The sequence below is a fragment of the Lissotriton helveticus genome, chromosome 4_1, assembly GCF_964261635.1.
Source record: "Lissotriton helveticus chromosome 4_1, aLisHel1.1, whole genome shotgun sequence".
Taxonomy (NCBI): Eukaryota; Metazoa; Chordata; class Amphibia; order Caudata; family Salamandridae; genus Lissotriton; species Lissotriton helveticus.
The window spans coordinates 1,611,250,275-1,611,257,544 of record NC_136063.1 but is presented as its reverse complement, the minus strand read 5'-3'; positions in this window follow the sequence as shown (position 1 = coordinate 1,611,257,544).

Genomic DNA, 7,270 nt, shown 5'->3' with positions numbered 1-7,270 from the left:
AGAACAACACGATACAGAATTGTTATGAGGTCTGATCTCCACGACTTCATACTCATAACATAAGTGCAGCTTCTCCCAATTCTGGGCATGAGGCGGGTTTTATATTGCTTTGCCGAACACACATACACAACACTTGATGCGGTTCACATGAAGAGAGAGCTGGTGTATGCTGATGTGATTCCTTCAAATCTAAGACACTAAAGTATCGGCACGCCCTAAACCAACACAAAGAGACCTTCTTAGCAAATAATATATTATGTGTATTAGGGAGGGTGAGATATAAGCAGCCGCGGGCCGTGGAGGGAGTTACGGTGGGGCAGGGAGGCGGGGAGGGGGAGGGGCAGGGTGGAGCCCTCTCTACCCTGCCCCTCCCCCTCCCCACCTCCCTGCCCCACCGTAACTCCCTCCACGGCCCGCGGCTGCTTATAAGTGTTGCTAACTCTTATTCATTTACAGCATGTTAACATACTGTCACCATTCGCTTTTTATGTACTACTGACTATGCTGGTAATTTTGCTACTGATAATATGTGTACTTGTATAATCTAAGATACTACGCCTGAGAAGACGGCATTAGTAAATAAACATTTCAAATACACATGTGTTCTTCTTAACTCCATGTTCTGGTTTCTAAGAAATATATAACGACCGACTGTTCATGAGTTCCACGTATCCTGAGGTACTATAAGTTCATATTCTGGATTGTCTAAACATTGAGAGTTTGTTATATCCAATGTGACACTGTACCTAGCTTGCTAAGGGGTTTTGATTACTAAGGTGAGTTTTGGGACACCCTAATTCGCCGAGGTTCCAATCCTCTGTCCACAGTTCTGTGTGAGAACAGAAACCCTGCGACAGGGGCACCCCTCAGCCTTACTGGAGCTTCATCACACTTGCGATACAACTCCAGCAATGCGCCAACTTTACGGCACAAATACGTCACGCATCTGTGCTGTTTTTGCCCCATGATGCGCCGCATTGTAAATGCAGCACACCATAGGTGACGGAACAGCGGCACAGAATGACTAACACATCCCTGGTGATGCGCCAGTCATCATAAATCTATCCCTATGCTTCTTATCTTGTTAGAGATGAACCGCCATATGTATCATCAAAGTTTTTTGCATTTCCTAAATAGCGAACTTTAAGGAATAAATAGCGATTCTTTACCATTCCTAGTTTGCGATGACCTATTTGCTAATTACAAATTACCCATTCATTTCCATGCAGCAGGAGGCCCATAGGAATGAAGGTGCAATTTGCGATTAGCAATTACCTCATCGCAAATTACGAATTTTTCCGACGGTGCAGGGGTGTCTCAAGAACACCCTGCTGCACCCCTGAAAAAGAAATTTGGGGTCATATGGCGCACATAAATTTTGAAAACATTCCTTTACCTCAAAAACGATTTTCAACTCATAATTTGAAAACACTGCACATGGGGAAATGACTTAAAATGTCCTTAAGACACATAAAAGCATTTTTTGATTGCCTTTGCAGCATGTTTCAGTCACCTTTAACATGCCTATGTAACGGAAACATTCAAAATCTAAATTTGCCATGCACAGGTGGGAGCATATTTACAAGCAATTTGCTCCACAGACAAACTTCTTACATTGAAATGGGAAAAATACCATCAGAGACTCTCAATTACCTTAAAAAGAAGCAGACACCATTATGTCCTTCTCATCAATATTAAAACCATTGCTTTTTCTCAAAAACGATTTACAAGTCATAATTTGAAAACACTCCACAGCTCCTATGCACATAAAAGCCCTGTCAGTACTAATACTTCACATTTTCTCCAATTACAATTTCTCAAAGAAACAAAATCTATTTGTGAAACACTTGAGACAAAGCAACATTTGAAAAACACAACTTTCTTCATAATTTTCTCCTTAAAGCACACTATTTTCTATCTAAATTAAAGAAATCTTTTCTCACCTTAGCAAATACTTTGAGTTTCAAAACAGTCTCAGAAACACACCAATTTGTCTTCAGCAGAGCAAAAGGTATGCACTCCAGAGTCTGCAGCTATCAAAAGCACAGAAATGCTGTAATTCCTCACACATATCTCTCATGTCACCCAATCAAAACTCTTCCCTCACTTTTTTTCAAAGCAAAACCCTTCCCCCCTCTGCCCCCTCTCTGCTTTTTCTGCATAGCAACCACCTCTTGCAAGACCTCTCACACAACAATGTTGCAATTGAACTCTGAACTCTCAGTGCACCTGCATATCCAGAGCATTCTTTCATTTAATGATTTTTTCTTCGCCACTCAAAATACATCTTTCAACGAACTCATCCATGCACACTAACTTTCTGTTTTCAGCAATCAAAATCCACCAATCACTCTTACTGCTTCATTAACACAGAAACTCCTCAGTTTTTTTTCATTTTACACTCTCATTTTTTCAACTGCCATTTCATTGCCACACTTCATCTGACTGCAGCAGAACCTTCTCTCACCATGTTTTCTGTCTGGATTGTTGGACATAGTTACATCTATTGGGCTCAAAGGTACGCTGAAAACAGGAATTTACCTAACCTCAATTTACAAGATGTGGAAATTAAGTGGTTTGGCCACAGAGGATTAAAATGTCACCAATTGATACCATTGGTGAAAACCTTTATGCATTTGCCAAAACCTGACCTGTTAATTGTGCACTGTGGAGGTAATGATTTGGGCACTTTGACTGGGGTAGGTCTGGAAATGCTTTTAAAGGACACCTTTGAGCAATTGATGGCACTTTTTCCTCAGACTGCCTTGGTATATTCAAATATATGCCAAAGACAGAAATGGAGGTGGTCGAACCAATTTTGTCCACAAATTGAGAAATCGAGGAAGCATGTAAACAAATCTGTTTCAGCTTACATGAGAGACCATGGAATGGGCTCCCTGTACAACAATAACTTGCGTTACTACATGCAAGATATCTACAGAGGAGATGGAGTTCACTTCTCAGATGAGTGCAACAGAGTTTTCACTCTGAATTTAAGACTGTGCATTGGTACCTACTTATAAGTACCTAAATGTACCATAAACCCAAAAGCTCTTCTCAGAGCTACCCTACATCTGATCACTCACAATTATTATTTTACTCTAACTTTTTTCACTAATTTTCAAGAAAGTACGCTCCCCAGAACGCTTCCCGGTTCGCGAACCGGGCGCACTCCACGCAAAAAAACTAAAAAAACTGTATATTTTTATTTTGCCCTGCGAGACCCTTTCAAAGCCTCCACATCAAACCTAGGGGGTCAGGGACGATCTACTATGCCCCCTTATGGTCATTTGCCCCTTCGCTTTGGCCTCCTCTTGTCTCTCGATCCTACCGAGAGACAAGATGGCGGCCGCTACGGACTGTTTGGAATGTTTACAGACGCCGAAAAACCAATCAGCTTCGCAAACCTCCGTAACGCGAAAAGTACGCGAAGCGGAGCGCTGTTACAGATATATATCTTTTTTTGAACGTTAATTTCTCAAAATCCACTGGAGCACATATATTGAGACCTAGCAAAGGCACATCGGGCTACCAGTCCCTACAATTTTGCCAAGTTTCGTGCAAATCCATTCAGCCGTTCGATTATTATTATTTTATTTTTTTTTGCCCCGCGGGGCCCTTTTAAAACCTCCACATCAAACCTAGGGGGTCAGCGACAATGTACTATGCCCCCTTATGGTCATTTGCCCCTTCGCTTTGGCCTCCTCTTGTCTCTCGATCCTACCGAGAGACAAGATGGCGGCGGCTACGGACTGTTTGGAATGTTGACAGACGCCGGAGAACCAATCAGCTTCGCTTCACAAAGCTCCGTTGCGCGAAAAGTACGCGTCCTGGAGCGCTGCCCGGTCCGCTGTTACAGATATATATCTTTTTTTAAACGTTAATTTCTCAAAATCCACTGGAGCACATATATTGAGACCTACAAAAGGCACATCGGGCTACCAGTCCCTACAATTTTGCCAAGTTTCGTGCAAATCCATTCAGCCGTTCGGGCTAAAAGTGAGGCCAACCGCCCTATGGAAATTAACATGGGAAAAACGCGTTTTGGGACCCCCCTTTTTTCTCGGCCCCCCCTTGACGAACCCCCCCAAAATTTTCAGGGGCTGCTCAGAAACAAAATGTGCCATTTTCCTGAAAATTTCAGCCGATTCCGTCCACAAACGCCAAAGTTATTAGACATAGAATTTTCAAAAATCCCATAGAGAAAAAATCCTAACTATATATACCTACTGGCGACCGCCAGTAGGTAATATATATATATATATATATATATATATATATATATATATAACAATCCAGCTTTCCCAAACGTGCTCGCCGCACGGAAAGGCACGCAGACAACCAAATCAGCACTTCGAGGCAGATGATGTAAAGTTGCTGTATTTTATTTCATCAAGTGGGTAAAAAAGGCCATCAGACGCGTTTCGGGCACGTCCGTGCCCTTGCTCACTGATACTTGGCAAGCGAGGCACATTCAAATAAATTAGCAGTTTGGCGCCAAGGCTCACTTATGATAAACAGAGAGGAAGGACTAACAGAAATACATGGGCTCCTATGTGTGGTAAATAAATAATTAATTACCGGTACTATTTTTGAATACAGTGAATAAAACAGATAGCTCAATAAATAAGAGACAGGATTCGAGGTATCTTGAGTCTTACAGGCTTTAATCATGCATAAGGGAAGGGACAGGAACGGGATAGCCTGCACGGAAATAGAATGGATGGCAGCTGCCAGGGAAGGGATAAAAAGGCATGGGGTAAGGGGGCAAAGGGTAGCTTTTAGTAACAGTACACAGTATATATACTAAAACAATTACATTACATTCAATACAGTAGGCGTAGCAGTAGGCGTAACTCGTAGCAGTCGCGAAAGATAAGGACAAAATGATGTAACAAGAAGGCGTGTACCGGGCGTATACATAGACATGTGATGTAAACGTCACAGAAGTGTCATGAATGGGGCGGAAACATGGAGGGGGCTACCTGAGCAGCTGGGACCTTTAACCTAGTGGTGCGCGCAAACGGGCAATGACGTGTTACCAGGAAGAACTGGGGGCTATGACTTCTGCGCTAGAAGAAGAGACTAAAAGTCTGCGGTGTCAGAACGACATGTACCTATATCATATCTGGTATCTGGTGTTTGGAGTACATGTTGATAGAATCCAAAAGTTATCAGGGCAAAGGCTACTTGACACTAAGACTGGTGCATGCATAATTTTACATGTATTGCGTGTGCTAGTAATATTCTATGAATATTAATACAGTATTTCTCTTACATAGAGACAGAAAGGCTAGACCATGGCTGAAACTATTGATGCGATTCAGTAGCTTAGGAATGCAGAGAAGGAGGGCTGGACTGATAACTAGAAGCATAACATACTCTTGGCAGACTGGCAGGCAGAGCCAGGCCGGGCCGGGCACTGCGAGGCAGGAAGTAAGTGAAGGGTCAGGGATGCAGGTGGGGGCTGTATCGCTCCTCGGAGTGGGTTCAGGAAACTGGAGCTTGAATCTGGTGTCCGGGCCCTTTTGAGGCCTAGAAACGGGGACAATGCGAAGAATTAACGTGCACACTGTAAAATGTGGCAACATAGGCCTGATACTCGTTGCTTTCACGAGAACTGGAAACTTACGTACTAGAGTTGGACACAACTATAATTGCGTCTTTAATCGATCATAGGGGATTACATGCATATCGATCATGCACATATAACATAGGATGGGGAACACGTAGGCACATATAACATGGCAAAATTTACTTTTCCACATTCCCTCCTTGTGCCCTACGTTTCCATCAGGAAACATCAATATTCATGATACCATCTATCTGTTCATATAGCATCATTTGCTCGTCTCGAATTGTCTTGAAACGGGATTTAGGACTAGGGATACAAGAGGTAGCACACATGCCGCAAATCGCAGGGCCACATTGTAAACAGAGGCAGCAACTGAATATGATCATTACTGCTATACCCAGGAATGACAATACTTTCCATCCCCAGGCAGATATGATACTCCAGAGCCAACCGGACCATGTCCAGGTGCCTGGATTCTGGTGTAACTGATGGGCAATTTTATGAAGTCTGGTTATAGCTGAATAAACAGCCGGCGCGTTATTAGGAATGAAAATGCAGCAACTAGATCCGATGACTCTACAAGCCCCTCCTCTATCGGCCAGTATGACGTCAAGGACGAGACGATTTTGGAGCACAACAAAACGCATAGCAGATTGCTCTTCGGTTAAGTTACCTAGAGCGGAAGTAGTCTCATTCACTACTGCTTCAAGGGTTCTTGTTAACCTACGTATTAACTTACTATTCTGGACAGGACCTATAAAGAAAAAGAATCCTTTATTGAAGTCTTGATATTGTTCTAGAGCAGTTTCAGTTTGATCGACAATTGGGGACTCAGTCTCCCTTCTATGTCTAACGTGTACTAGATGTGTGTTTCTGTGATAATCGGATGGGGCTAGAAAAACTGGTGGCAGTAGGAAAGCAATGTAACATGTTCCATCCCAATCGAGGGGCAGACGAACATATGCGGTCTGACCACAAACAAAATAAGAATGACGTGAGGCTTTGAAAATAGATTTCCCACTGTCACTATACTCGACCATAGTAGTACAATCACTATGTCCTACATGTGCGGAACCATTCTTTCTGACACATAATTCGCCTTTGACTGGTAGCACTGAAATAGCAGGCAAATCTGGAGTAGTATCGGACTGAACATTCAGGACCATGAAATTCGAGGAATAATTACCTAAATCATATACTTCATTTTCTAGATCTAACCCGATTCTATGGGAAAGACCTTGCTTGTCTGGGAAACATGTTCGATTCAGAAGGGACATATCAGTTGAGGAAGACGTTAACGTGGACCATGCTCCACACAAACCATTATGTGAAAACGGATAGGGAAAGAGTGGCAGAACTCCCTTCGGTGTCTGGAATGGGGGGAGTCGACCACACACCCAACAATTAGTGGCATTGTTGGTCTGGTGTGAATAATGCAACATTCGATTGAATGTGTTGTTACGCATAGCAAGACGATAGGATAGCTCGTGAGGAGGCAGATCACTAAATGTGTGCTCTACTGTAACATTAGAAAACATGTGTACATGTGAAATTGGAAAACATAAATGTAAAGCATAACTTATGCATGTAACCATAAGACTCAAAAATAACAAAAAGAATAGAACGATAATACATCTTTTAGAGTTTTGACTAACTCTCTCACTGTGTGGGTCTATCTCATACATGTCAGGAACC